The sequence below is a fragment of the Sceloporus occidentalis genome, unplaced genomic scaffold, assembly GCF_023333645.1.
Source record: "Sceloporus occidentalis isolate IW3139 unplaced genomic scaffold, rSceOcc1.0.p SCAF_1, whole genome shotgun sequence".
Lineage (NCBI taxonomy): Eukaryota > Metazoa > Chordata > Lepidosauria > Squamata > Phrynosomatidae > Sceloporus > Sceloporus occidentalis.
Window position 1 is genome coordinate 49,879,936 of NW_028316981.1, and position 14,931 is coordinate 49,894,866.

Sequence of the window (14,931 nt, forward strand, 5' to 3'; positions counted from 1 at the left end):
TCTCTCAGGCACAGAAAAATTAGACCCTTTTTTCAATTTTACTACCCAGAACAATTAAAAATACAGCTCTATGCCAGTAAAGTGCAGTGCTTGAAATATTTTACTAGAAAATGGTGATACTATGTTACAACTAAATATTTGTGTCATTAATAGAAATATATCCCTATAACATAATTTGCTTAGTATGTAGAGAGATCTTGTAGCACCTTTGAGACTAACTGAAAGAAAGAAGTTGGCAGTATGAGCTTTTGTAGACTAAAGTCTACTTCCTCAAGTGCATTTGGACTCCAAACGCATCTGAAGAAGTAGACTTTAGTCTATGAAAGCTCATGCTGCCAACTTCTTTCTTTCAGTTAGTCTCAAAGGTGCTACAAGATCTCTCTACATACTTATTCTACAGACTAACACAGCTGTATCTTTGAATTCTACCACTATAAAAAGCAGTTTGTTTAGTACAACAGGTATCAGGTTCCACAAATGTAGTCACGAGTTTCCCAATTGGACTAGGACTCTGGTGTTACAAGTTGTGTTTGTACAACCTGAGAATGCCTTCTCTTTCCTCAGTTCTCCACATATTGCAGGGATGTGTATAATTATGCCAGGGAGAATACTGAGTCCCTGCCTTTCTATCAAATCCACTACTATATAAAGATATTGCAAAGATAAATTCCACACTTTAGTCCACTTGGGAGACATTCAGATATAGCAAGACAGATTCTCACTGCTTCAAAATATCACTCATCCAAGTTCAAAATGAAAAGCTCTTCTCAGCCAACATGCTGGGTTTCTAAACATATTTTTTTCCAACTAATAATCTAATCCACAAAACAGTGATTATTTGTATCAGATTAATGAAATAAGGAAATCCTTCTCAATACTATGAAATTAAGATTATTGTACAATATTCTTCTGGCCAGCTCAGAAAAGAAACAACAAGTAGTACTTATTGTCAGTCTCTTAAACTTTCAAAGCCAAAGAAGTTCTGTGCTTCCTAGTTTTTGTATTTACTTTGACAGAGAACCAAATATTTCTTGGTCCTGCACAGTGCTGTGGAGAGAAAGTTGCATTACTGTATATACTCATGTATAAGTCTAGAAATGTAGGTTAAAAACTGATCCAAAAAAACTGAGTCAACTTATCCATAGGTCAATGTAAGTCTCATATATACCATCTCCTGGTGAAAGGCAAGAAGTTAATCTGCCCTATAAGCACCTGACCCCCTTCTGTTCTCTCATCCATCTAGCCTTTAGTAAGAGTACAAATAGTTATGCCTGCTGTAACTTTATAAGTTCTTTGGCATTGTTTTCCTTTGCTTCATTCTTTACCTCCTTCATTATATCTAAGTTTTACCCTCAACTTATCCATGAGTCATATCAAAATCCATAATTTTGGCCCCAAAATCTGCCCTCAACTTATATATGAGGTCAACTTATAGTTGAGTATATACGGTAAACTGATTTTGTGCTAAAAGACTTACAGCTGATGGTGAGAGAACTGTGAACTGATTGGACTTCAATGATTTTAAGATTCATGGACCTAGGAAAGGGAAGGCTTGCCAACCCTGGAACTAGGGAAAGCACAGCTAAGCTTCCCTGTAACGATCAGTCAAAGTGTATGGTCCATTAACACTATTATATAGTAAAGTCTATCAGGAACTATTAATCAGAAATATACTAAATGATCAAGACTATACATACAAAATTTAAGATAGCTACTGTAGTTGAACCCTTCCAAGAATACCAAAGGATGCATGTAATTTATTCTATGCACTCTTACATTGAATACATAGAGAGGACTTGTAAGTACACATTGTGCTGACAAAAGTTCTCATACTGAAGGATGACTGAATGGTAATGGAAGGGAGAATTTGCCCTCCCTGCTAACTGTGCCCTCAAGCACTATGATAGCCTGGCTGGAGAATCCAGGTCATAGCAGGAGATGTGTTCCCTCCCCCAAAAAAACTTGCTATTCTCTCTTTAAGAATTGTTTCTCTGTAAGGTTGACTTACTTCTTGGAATTAGGGGCTCCCTCCAGGGGAGCTTACAGCAACTGTTTTCACTTTGTGTGCTAGAGAAAAATCTGAAGAAAACAAGACTGCATTCAGCTCTGTAACTTAAGAGTTGTCACTGGAGTGAGCAGAATCCAAAAAATAGGATTTTTCTGGTTTTCATATGATGTAGGGTTAGTTTTCTTAAAGCTTCAGGACTCTGGGATACGAGTGGCTGTCGTTTAAATCATAGATCCATACAGCTGGAAGGGATCCCAGTGGTCATCTAGTTAAACATCTGCCAGGGTAGAAACCCAATATAAACCCATTTCTCAAAGTGGCCATCCAACCTCTGCACTTTCCAATGAAGCAGAGAATACAACTCTCCAAGGCAGCCCTCCAAGTGACCTTCTTCTACAAAGTCACCAAAGAAATGTGTGATGTACACTAATATATTCTGCACCAAGGTCCAAAACAGACAGGCCTGAAAGAGTAGCATGCGGCCCCACCATGGCCACAACAACCACATGCATGCAGCCCCAATCTGGGCCACTATCTCAGTCCTGAACCGGCCCACCGGAAGGAGCAGATCCCATCAGCTCCTTCTTGGCCCGGTACTTCTTGGATGATATGGCGTCAGCAATGTCCGGCCACATTTGGGATGTATGTCATCTGAATGCTCTGCCCCGAATGCAGCTGGAATCAATGCAATTTGGCCGTGTGTTTCAGGCCTGTTTAGTTTCTGTAAAATGTAAAATTCATTTTCTGGTCTGTAGCCATAGTGATAGCCTAATCAATTACCACAGAAGCAGTTTTGAACTAGGACAAATTCTTAACAGCCACAATGAGACAGAATCAAAGAGTTTGAAGGAAAAGTCCAAATGATATAGAGGCTCTATATCAGTGATGGCAAACCTATGGCATGCGTGCCAGAGGTGGCACTGAGAGCCCTCTCTGTGGGCACATGTGCCATCACTCCAGCACAAAGTTTGCCAAAGTTTGTTAATAGAAAGCCAGAGGGACACGGCACTTTGCAATAAGTAAGTGGGTTTTGGGTTGCAGTTTGGGCACTCGGTCTCTAAAAGGTTCACCATCACTGCTCTATATTAACAAGTAACCCAAATAAATGTGCATGTATGTGCAGACACACACCTTCAAACTGCATGTCAACTTATGGTGACTCCATTAGTTTCATAGGGTTTGTTGTTGTTGGCCTCAGCTCATGATGACCCTGTGGATGAGACCTCCAAGAACCCCAATTTTCCACTTTTCTGTTTAGTTTGTGCAAGTCCAGGCCTGTGTCTCCCAGATTAGTCCATCCATCTGGCATACGGTCCTCCCCTCTTTCTTCTACGCTCTACCTTTCCTAGCACTATCTTTTCCAGTGATCCATGTCTTTTCATTATATGGTCAAAGTACGTCAGCCTTAATTTAATCATTTTGGCTTCTAAGGAGATCTCTGGCTTTATCTGTTCCCAACCCCATTTGTTTGTCTTTTTGGCTGTCCACAGTATCTTAAGCACTCTTCTTCAGCATTACATTGCAAATGAGTTGATTTTCCTTCTGTCTGCTTCCTTTACTGTTCTGCTCTCATATCCATACATGATGATGGGGAATACCATGGCATGGATGATTCTAACTTTTGTGCTCAGTTATATATCTTTACTCTGCAATGGCTTTTCTAGTTCTTTCATAGCTGCCCTTCCCATATCTGCATTTCTTGACTGCAGTCACCATTCTGATCAATATTTGATCCTAGGTAGAGAAATTCTTTAGCTATTTCAATTTCTTCAATGTATAGATTGAATTTATGTATTTCTTCTCTGGTCATTATTTTTGTTTTCCTTGTGACTTTCCTTAGTAACCGTTCAAAGTCTGTGATGTCTTCTGCCATTATGATGGTATCATTCACATACCATAGGTTGTTAATATTCTTTCCTCCTATCTTCACCCCTTCTTCTCCTGATTCTAGCTGTTTTCCTTATGATATTTTCTGCTATAGGATTCTGGAAACTTTTGCTATTATGTGCCTTCCAATCGTTTCCAAGTTATGGCAACCTTAAGATGAACTAATCATGAGGTTTTCTTGGAAATGTTTGTTCAGAGGATTGTCACTGCCTTCCTGAGGCTGAGAGACTGTGACTTGCCCAAGGTCATCCAGTGGACCCCGACAGGAGGAGAAAAAGGGCCTGGCTTCCCTAACCCGCCCTCTAAAGGAAGGATTTTGCAACCCTGGGGTTGTACTCACTGGAAGGTAAGAGGAAGGACTCGGTCAGGGTGACCAGCCATCCTCCTTTTCCAGGACATTTCCACCTCTTTCTTATCAGGAAGAATTCCATAACATCCTCCATTTCGAGCCAGGGTTACCAGACATCCTCCTTTTTCCAGAATATGCCCTCCATTTCATACTTCTGTCCAGGAGGAATTTCAAAAGGCCCTCTCTTTTTGAGCATGGCTAGAAGCATGAATTTAGATTTATATGAGTGTTTTTAGCTTCTATTTTGTCATGTCCCATATCTTTCTAGGGGTTTTCATGGTGTCTTCTTGGCAGGATTGCTTCAGAGGAGGTTTGCTATTGCCTTCCTCTGAGACAGAGAGTGTATGGCTGCGTGATTCCTTGTTTCCTACTTATGGCTTTTAAAGCCCTGCATGGGCTGGCCCCTCCTTATTTATCAAGCCTTCTTTCTCCTCACCTTCCCACTTGTGCCCTCCGTTCTAGTAGTCAAGATCTGCTGTCTCAGCCTAGGATTTTCACTGCCCCGTCCCGGATTCATCCCTTTTCACTTGCTGCCCCTCATTCCTGGAATCTCCTTCCCCCACAAGCCCGAGTCATCGCTTTATTATTATTGTTATTATTATGATTATGCTTTATTTATGTAGATTTATACAGTGCTGTACATACAAACAATAATATAGATAAAGTAAACTTGCCCATGGCGTGCAATCTAAGAAATAATAGCATACTACGTATAAATAAAACATAACAATACAGGAAAGGGTTCAATAAAGTAAAGCAGGCAACAAATTAAAAAGTCAAATAACAAATAATAGTCACGCAATGCCTGGGAACACTTCTCTGAACAGGATGGTCTTCAACTCAGTTTTGAAACTGGTTAAAGAATCATAGAGATGATTCCTAAGTAGGGTTTTATAAGTCATGACCTTAATCATGCCTAGAAAAGTTTTAGGATTTCGAGTTTTATTTTTCCTTGTTGTACAGATATTTTGAAACAAGATATGAAGAAAATATAAAAATAATCCAATAAAACCTTTAGAGCTAAGGAAGTAAAGAAATATGGAGACATATGGAGAAGAATTAAAAATAGATGTATATGTTAAATATGGATATGTATTTGTATGGAATAATGGAATGTATATATGATTTATGTAAAACTAATAAAGAACATTTGAAATGAAAAGTTTTAGGATTTCACTTATATTACAAAAGTACATTATAATTCCTTCCATTGCACTGAGTCAGGCAGAAAGCAGAACTCTGTATTTTAAGATACCACCATGACACATACAATGTATGTTCCTATGGCAAACACAGTGGCAACATTTGCCTAACATTCTACCTCAAGGAATCTTTCCAAACCAACTTGCCTGCTAAAGATCAGCTACTTTACCCTTCTGCATTCCAAAGTGTTCTGGAAAACATTCCTGAATGAAGATCCTAACCCAGTTTGCCTTCAAAGCCCAGCATGGCTGCAGCAACATTGGACCCTGAAGGCCTTTCTGGGTGGAAGGTTTGCCTTTAGGGTCTGGAACAAGTGCAGCCATGCCGGACCCTGAAGGCCTTTCCAGGTGGCAGGGAAGCTGCACCAGTTTGAGCGCTGGGAGGGAGGGCAAGCCAGTTTCCTCCCCTCCCTCACATCAGTCTTAGGGATGCTACTGTACTTAATTCACCACATACAGTGCCAGCTCCTTTGTGTAATCGACTATAAAATTAGGCCATTTTGTCCTGTTCAGGGTCTCGGGGTTTTTGGAACATGGATTCCGCTGAGATCATGTTTCCTTTGTCGACAACTGGAAAATAAATTGAATTTTCAGCATTCTGGGTCCTTAGCTGATTTCCTGGTTTTGTCCTGGACCTGTGGCTTTGTGAGAGAAGGCCCCAGGTTCCTAAGAGTTCCCATGTTTTTATTATTAAATTGAGAATTATCTATAACAGCTTGACACCAGTAAGCAACTGTCAAAGCATTGAGATCATGACCAATTACTGCTGAGGCACAGCAATTTTCATCGCCACTCTAGAGCAGCCCTCTGGGAAATTTAAGCCCCTGTCCATTTTGCTATACAGTCATCTCTCCATATTTGTGGCTTTGATATTTGTGGATTTGATTATTCACGGATTTCATTAATATGTTCTCTCTAGGACTGTCTAAGTCCTCCAGTGCAACTCTGTGGTCAACTTTAACTAAAAGTTGCATTGAAAGACTATTTGTAGCTCCTCCAGTGCCATTCTATGGTCAGTGTATGTTGGGCATTGACCACAGAGTTGCACTGGAGGACCTAGAGATTCCTAGAGAGGTGACCTCTCAGGTAAAAACAGTGCCTTTGTTATTTGCGGTTTTTCCATATTCACGGGGGTCTTGTTCCCCTAACCCTATCGAATATGGAGGGACAACTGTACTGTCTTTGACAATGGTAGGAGCACTTCTATTTGCCCCCTTCTCCCAAAATCCAAGAGACCAGGTGGTGGTATGCAGTTGCTACTTCCTTTTCACTAGTAAGCAACATCAGATGGTGCAATGGTTGGTACTGAGAGAGAGAATACCCTGGGCTTTTTTTGCTTACACTTTCTTGGCCCAAAGAAAGGGAGAGAGGGAGCAACTTGGCACAAGCAGTTGCCAGCTCCTCATGCTCAGTCAGCCTGTCTTTTTTTCTTCTGAAAAGAGCAGGCTTAAAGAGTAAGTGGTGCTTTCTCACACATCCTTAATGATGCAGTTCAGAGGTCCTCTGGGGCTCTCCACACTATAAACAAGCAAGGTAGCACTTGTTGCAACAAATTAGGCCAAATCTTTCCTACTACTGCCCATAGAGACCAAAAGGGTGAATAAACAACTGACTGAAGCAACCACATCCTCAAAAAACCACCTTCCCTTCTTGCTAACATTTCTTCCTGCAACTAAGAGCATTATAACCAGCTAACTGAACAGAGCAAGCCTGGGAATAGCCATTCCTTTAGAGAACCTGAATCCAACTCCTACTGTCTCATTATCCAGAAAGAAAGCCTAGACAAGTGAGTGAAGGGAATAATTACTGGTTCTTTTTGCTCAGTGGGAGCTAGTGCAGGAGGAAGGATAAGTGAACCACAAGTATGTTGCCAAATATTTCCAATAAACTCTTATTCCACCCTTCCATTCATCCTTGAGAGCAATGACATATCATCAGGAACCTACATTATAGAGCAGGAGACTCCATGCCCAATGATTTGGGATTATGAGAACCATCGTTCAAACTATTTGGAGGGCCACAAATTGAGAGCCACTGTCAGGGTTTATAATGGTTCAATTCATGCTACTTACTTAGGCCCCCAAGTGTGTGTGTGTGTGTGTGTGGCCAGGAGCACAGGAAAGAGGAAGAGTACTTGCCAATCAAGATACCAGCTACCGTGAGCAACTGTAGCTGCCGCATTGGCTGCTGAAGCCCAGGTTTGGTTTCGTTTGCTTACTCTTTCTCTTCTCCCAACACCTTTCAATAAAGCAGCTTAAACACTTAAATGGGCAAAGGCTCACCAAGTGAGGACATATACTTCAAGAATCAAGGTTGAGAAAGAAGCAAGAAATCTCCCCACTTTGGGGGGCAATGTTTGCCCTGCACCTGCCTTCAGCCAGTTCTCCTCATTCCACAGAGCCATGTGAGATCATGAATGTGTGTGCAAAGCATGAGTAGTGTTGCCAATGTCATTTCACCTTCTTTTGCTAACAACATCTGCTCTGGCTCTTGAAAATGTTTGTTGTTGTTAGCTGTCTGAGTCACTCCTGACTCATGGTGACCTTGAGAATGAGACACTGCCAAATCCCTCTATCCTCTGCCTCCCTGCTCAGATCCTGCAGGCTCAGGCCTTTGGTTTCTCTGACTAAGTCCATTAATCTGCCATGCGGCCTTCCTCTCTTTCTACTACCCTCTACCTTTCCTAGCATTATTGTCTTTTCTACTAAATCCTGCCTTCTCGTGATGTGGCCAAAGTACGGCAGCCTCAATTTGATCATCTTGGCTTCCAGTGAGATTTCTGGCTTGATCTGTTCTAGGACCCAATTGTCTTTTTGGCTGTCCATGTAATCCTCAGCATTCTTCTCCAGCACCACTTCTCAAATTTTATTATTATTATTATTATTAACCTTTATTTATAACGCGCTGTAAATTTACACAGTGCTGTACATACAGTGGATCCTTGTTATACGCTGGGGTTTGGTTCCAAGATCCCCCGTGTATAACAAAATCCGTGTATGCTCAAGTCCCATTAAGTATAATGACATAGCAAAATGGTGTCCCTAATAAAAAATGGAACATCAAGGTAAATTTATACTTTTTTGGAACATTTTCAAACCGTGTATGCTTAAATCCGTGTATAAAAAATCCGTGTATAAGAAGGACCGACTGTACAATCTTTTTAATTGGATGGTTACCTGCCCTCAGGCTTACAATCTAACAAGACACGACACAAAAGGAGAAGGGAGTGGTGGTGGGGATGGGACCTCTGTAGTAGCATAATACATATAAAGTACATGGCAATACAGGAAATGATTCAATAAAACAGGCAACAAAAGAACATCAAATAGCAAGTGACAGTTATGCAATGCCTGGGAACGCTTCCCTGAACAGGATGGTCTTCAACTCCGTTTTGAAGCTGGTTAAAGAAGTGATGGCTTTTGCTCGCAGGGGAAGAAGGTTCCAGGAGTGAGGGGCAGCAAGTTAAAAGGGGCGAATCCGGGATGGGGCAGAGGAAATCCTGGGCTGAGACAGCAGACCTTGACTACCAGAACGGAGGGCCCTGGTGGGAAGGTGAGGAGAAATAAGGTCTGATAAGTAAGGAGGGGCCAGTCCATGGAGGGCTTTAAACGTGAGCAGGAGCTTATACTGAATGCGGAAAGGGAGAGGGAGCCAGTGAAGGGATGCCAACACAGGAGAGACATGGTCAGAGCAGTGGGTGGATGTGATAATGTATGCAGCTGAATGCTGGACAGAAATTAAAGGACGGAGGTGAGAAAGAGGAAGCCCAGCCAGGAGGACGTTACAGTAATCAAGTCGTGAGATCACTAGGGCATGGACCAAGATCTTGGCAGTAGAGGCGGAGAGATATGGTCGGATTTTGGCAATATTGTACAAAAAGAATCTACAAGCCATGGCTGTGGTCTGGATCTGAGGGATACACGACAGAGAAGAGTCAAAGATAAAACCAAGACTGCGGGCTTGCTGGACTGGTTGAATAGAAATGTTGTCCACAGAGACAGAAAAGGAGTGTTGAAGGGTGGGCTTAGGAGGAAAGACAAGAAGCTCTGAATTTTCTTCCTTTCTGCTTTCTTCAACGTCCAGCTCTCACATCCATACATGGTAATAGGGAATACAATGGTTTGAACGATTTTAACTTTAGTGTTCAGCTGTATACCTTTATACTTCAGGACTTTTTTCTAGTTCTTTCATAGTTACCATTCCCACTCCTAGTCTTCTTCTGATTTATTGACTGCAGTCTCCATTCTGATCGATATTTAATCTTTGGTACACAAAAGCTGTATCCAAGAACAAAAACTTGGATAAGCATAAAGCCAGCTTTGGAATGTAAGAGACTTATTCCTTTCTATTGAATTGTCAAACTGCAAATTACTGTGGGGCCAGACCATGGAAAACACTAGCACCACTTTTGGAATTATGTTGGAATTATGACTTTGGAGACCAGGATTCGATTCCCAGTTTGGCCATGAAACCCACTGGGCAAGTCACACTCTCTCAGCCTCAGAGGAAGACAGTGGCAAACCTCCTTTGAACAAATCTTGCCAAGAAAATGCTATGATATGGCTTTAGGGTCACCATAAGTCAGAAACTACTTGGTGGCACACAACAAAGAATTCAAAGTGTATGTATAAACACGTAGATTATATATAATGTGGGTCCTCAGTATCTAATAGGGTTTGGTTCCATGATCCCCCATGCTCAAGTCCCATTAAATACAATGTAGTAGTAAAATGGTGTCTTTATATAGAATGTCAAAGTCAAGGTTCTAGAACAAATAGCCCGTAAAACCCTAAAAAAAACTATGGATGCCGGCCATGAAAGCCTTCAACTTCAAAAAGTCAAGGTTTGCTTTTTGGAATTCATATAGAAACACACACACACAGTTGCCTGTCCGTTTTCACAGAGGATCCGTTCTGGAACCTCCCGCACAAAAATGAAAAATTGCAAATATTCAAGCCCCATTGGCTTGAATAGCCATGTGTTCCTGCACATGGCCATGTGCCATGGGCATGCACCATTTTGTCCCTTAGCACTTGCCGTTTGTGAAAGACCAAGGGATGCAAATGGCAAGACTGTGAAAGCCGAGGGACAAGTGTGTGTGTGTGTGTATATATATATGTGTGTGTGTGTGTGTGTTTGTGTGTGTATCCGTATGTTTATGTGTGTATATGTATATACACACACACACTTATTGTTGTGTGTCTTCAATTGGATTTTCTTGGCAGGTTTCTTCAGAAGCTGAGACAGCGTGATTTGATCAAGGACACCCAGTAAATTTAAATGGCCTAGCCAGCATTCAAACTCTGGTCTCCAGAGTAACAGTCCAACGCTCAAACCACTATACCATGCTGCCTCTCACATAACACACACACACACACACACACACACACGTAAAGATAAATGTTTCCCTTTGACATGAATGTCTAGTCGTAACCATACACACACACACACACACACACACACACACACTTGTTGTTGTGTGCCTTCCAGTCATTTCTAATTTTACAGCTTAAGGGAAACCTAAGGCAACTCTATCATGGGTTTTTGGGCAGGGAAGATTTGTACAGAGGGAGTTTGCCAATGACTTCCTGAGGCTGAGAGAGTGTAACTTGTCAAAGGTCATCCAATGGGTTTCATGGCCAAACTGAGATTTGAATCCCGGTCTCCAGAGTCAAAGTCCAACACTTTGTGTATATGCCACACACGTACACTCCCATAAAGTAGGGTCTTGGTTATCTGACATAATCGGGCGGGCCGATAGTCAGGTAACTAAAAATGTCGGATAATCCAGAGGATTATCCAACCTTGAAAAGTGAAGCCGAAAGGGAGAGGCCTCAGCTTGGGCCCAGGCCTCTCCTTCCCAGGCCTTTCCACCCCTGTGCCTGTGCTGAAGCCTTTCCTTCCCGGCTTCACTTTCCCTGCCTCCTTGCCCGTTGCGGCCACCATGTTTGGGGGCGTGTCTGGAGGGAGACTCAGATAATCCAGAATGTCGGATAAGTGAATCTCGGATAACCAAGACTCTACTCTGTGTGTGTGTGTATGTATCGGTATGTAAAATGATCTTGTAGCACTTTTGAGCCTAATGAAAGAAAGATTTTGGTAGCATGCTTTCCTAGACCTAAGTCTACTGTACTTTCTCAGATGTATTTGGTGTCCAAATGCATCAGAGGAAGTAGACTTAAGTCTATGAAAGCTTATTCTTTCTACATACTGATTCTATAGATGAACACGGCTATATCTTTGAATTCCACATGTGTTAGAATTCAGAGATATAGCCATGTTAGTCTGTAGAATCAGTATGTAGAGAGATCTTGTAGCACCTTTGAGACTAACTGAAAGAAGGAAATTGGCAGCATGAGCTTTCATAAACTTCAGTCTACTTCTGCAGATGCATTTGGTATGCATCTGTGCGTCCTTTTGTAGATCAGTAAAACGAGTACCCAGCTTGTTGGGGGCAATTGGCTTACACATTGTAAACCACTTTGGTAGTGTTTGGTTCACTGATATGCAGTACAGAAATGTACTTGCTATTTCAATGTATATTCATATATGAAGTCAAAGGCTTTCATGGCCAGCATCCATAGTTTTTTGTGGGTTTTTTAGGTTATGTGGCCATATTCTAGAAGAGTTTGTTCCTGATGTTACACCAGCATCTGTGGCTGGCATCTTCAGAGAAATCTTGGACCTTCTCTGAAGATGCCAGCCACAGATGCTGGTGAAACATCAAGAACAAACTCTTCTAGATCATGGGCACACAGTCCAACCCCCCCCCCCAAAAAAAAAAGTATATTCATATACTCTTATACACTTATAGAGGGTAGGTTTAAATTGAAATTTTACTATGCTTGAATAGTACTGAAATGTATGGAGGGCAAGGGTTGCCAGGATGAGGGACATCAGGTCATGTCAAATCCTTGGCTGTTGCCCTGAAGTGGTTCCTGCTTTAAGCTATTACCCAAAACAAAAGAATGTAATACAGGACAGTTGGAGCCAGGAAAAGAAAAACACATAGATAATAGTTTGATTGATGGGTATCACAAGGGATAGAGAAATGGAGGTCAGAGGTATGAATGATCATCCAATAAGGGTGAAGGGGTGTATATGTTTAAATTCATATGTAACCAATGAAATGTAATTTGTAGTTTTCTATGTTCAAAGTACACTTATCCCTCCATATTTGCAATTTGATATTTGTGGATTTGATTATTCAGATCTGATTTAATATATTCTTTCTAGGAATCTCTAGGTCCTCCTCCAGTGCAACTGTGGTCAACTTTACCTAAAAGTTGCACCGTAAGACCTAGAGATCCCTGGAGAGAATACTCCACTAGGCTTTGTAGGTCCTCCAGTGCAATTCTATGCTCAGTCTCTGTTGGACGTTGACCACAGAGTTGCCCTGGAGGACCTAGAGATTCCTAGAGGTGTCCTCTCAGCTAAAAAAATGGTGTTTTTGTTATTTGGGTGTATTTCCTCCTGGGGATGATGCTGCAATTAAATAAACTATGGCCTGTTACAGACAGGCCAAAATAAAGCTGCTTCGAGTCACTTTGGAGGTATGGTATTTCAATGAAGCATGAGTCCTAAGAGTCTGGAAGCTGCACCAAAGCTGCACTCCAGCCCTTAGGACTGGATCGTGGCTTTGGTGCGGCTTTTGGACTCTTAGGACACATGCATCATTGAAATACCATACCTCCAAAGTGACTCAAAGCAGCTTTATTTTGGCCTGTCTGTAACAGGCCCATGTTTCCTTTTCTATCATGCCTCCTGGGTCTCTCTAGGGAAAAGAAGTCTGCAACACATTCATATACATACACATATATATACGTATGTAGCTAAGTACACTTGTCCCTCCATATTCACTAGGGTTAGGGGCCCAAGACCTGGAAAGACCGCAAATAACAAAAACACCCCATTTTCACCTGAGAGGGCCCTCTCTAGGAATCTGCAGGGCAACTCTGTGGTCAACGTCCGACAGACACTGGCTGCAGGGCTGCGCTGGAGGAGCTATAAAGGCCTAGTATTCTCTCTAGGTCCTTCAGGGGAGCTTTTAAAGTTGACCAGAGTTGCACTGGAGAGAACAGAGTAATCAAGCCCGCAAACGCGGAGGGATGAGTGTATCTCCATACACTTGCATACACACACACACGAACATATGAGTTTCCAAGCAGTGACTGCCTGACTCCTTGGGCAGGAAAGGCCAAACGTCCTTCGGTTTTTTGGGCAGAGGGTTCCCAGAGCCCTCTGGCCCCGCCCCCCTGTTCCGAGGCGCTGATTGGCCGAGGCGGCCGCCCTTCATCTGCTTCGCCCCGCCCCTCGAGAGAAGGGAGGGCCGGCCGGCGAGGGCCAAGATGGCGGCGCTGGCAGGCGGCCAAGTCAGACAGCGCCGCCATTTCCTCCCCGCCCTGCCTCCTCCCTTCCCTCCCCTCCCCTCCGGCCCCGCCGCGCTCCGTCCTCCTCAGCCCTCCTCCGCCCGGAGCCGCGGGTGTCAGGAGAGCGGCGTTCGGGCACCGCGGAGTGGTTGGCTGAAGGGGAGAGGAGAGGCTGTCCTAAGATGGCGGCGTCTGTCTGCCCCGTATGCAAAACACCCTCCGCTGCCCCCTCCCCTCCGCCCTCCCGGTGGCAAAGGTAAAAGGGTCGGGTTCAAGCCACTGCCTCCGCCCGCGACTCAGACTCCATCTTTCTTTCTTCCTCGCTCGCTCGCTCGCTCGCGGAGGAGGAGGCGGCGGCGGTTGGAGCTCGGCCTCCGGAGCCGAAGGGAAACAGCGAGGGGCTCGTGCCTCCCGCCGCCCGCAGGACGCCCTCAACGCTGGGCCGAGAGAGACGGGGCTTACCTCAGGAGTGGGCGCCGGAGGGAGGTCGCGGCCTGGAGGGCGAGGCAACGGAGGGGTTAATCGGCTCTGAAGAGAAGGAGGAGGAGGAAAAAATAAAAGGGGGGCGCAGTCGGCGGAGGGGCTCCAGAGTTTGTTTGTTTGTTTATTTGTTGGGAGGTGAGAGGTGAGCGGCCTCCGGTTGAAAGGTCAGAGTTCGCCAGGAGCGTGCCCCCGCTTCCTCTTCCCAGCGTCGTCACGCAGGACCAGGCCCCCCCTCCATCGCTTCCCCTCGCCCCCCCGCCTCCTCCTCCTCAGGGGGCGGGGCTGCAGCTGCAGGGAGGGAGGGAGGGAGGGGCTACCTGGGGTGCTTCCAACGCACGCCTTGTCTCGCGCTCGCGCGCGCTCCAGCCCTAAGCGGCGGTTGGCCCCGAGGGGGAGGGGGAGGGGGGCTGGAGGGGGTTGGGGATAGCGCAAGGCCACCGCCACTGACAAAATGGCGGTTGGCACCATGAACCTCAGGGAGGGAAATAATATTGCTTAGCATTTATATATATATGTGTATATATATATATATATTATATAATAATTGTAATATATATATATATATATATAGTAATTATATATATTCATAATAATAATTATAAAATTATAAATATAATTATGGAATTATATATG

The 14,931-nt window shown here is 43.6% G+C and overlaps 1 protein-coding gene across 4 annotated transcripts in view; it reads right to left on the reverse strand.

Moving 5' to 3' along the window:
• Positions 1-14,461, reverse strand: part of NR2C2 (nuclear receptor subfamily 2 group C member 2) — a 72,522-nt gene extending 58,061 nt beyond the window's left edge. For 3 of the 4 annotated variants that reach the window (XM_089520810.1, XM_089520829.1, XM_089520838.1), the window contains exon 1: positions 14,278-14,361. The gene's annotated coding sequence lies outside the window, so the exon portion shown is untranslated. Of the gene's footprint in view, positions 1-14,277 lie in introns of all 4 variants that reach the window. The other variant, XM_089520847.1, reaches the window with a different exon arrangement.
• Between the last annotated feature and the right edge of the window lie 470 nt (positions 14,462-14,931).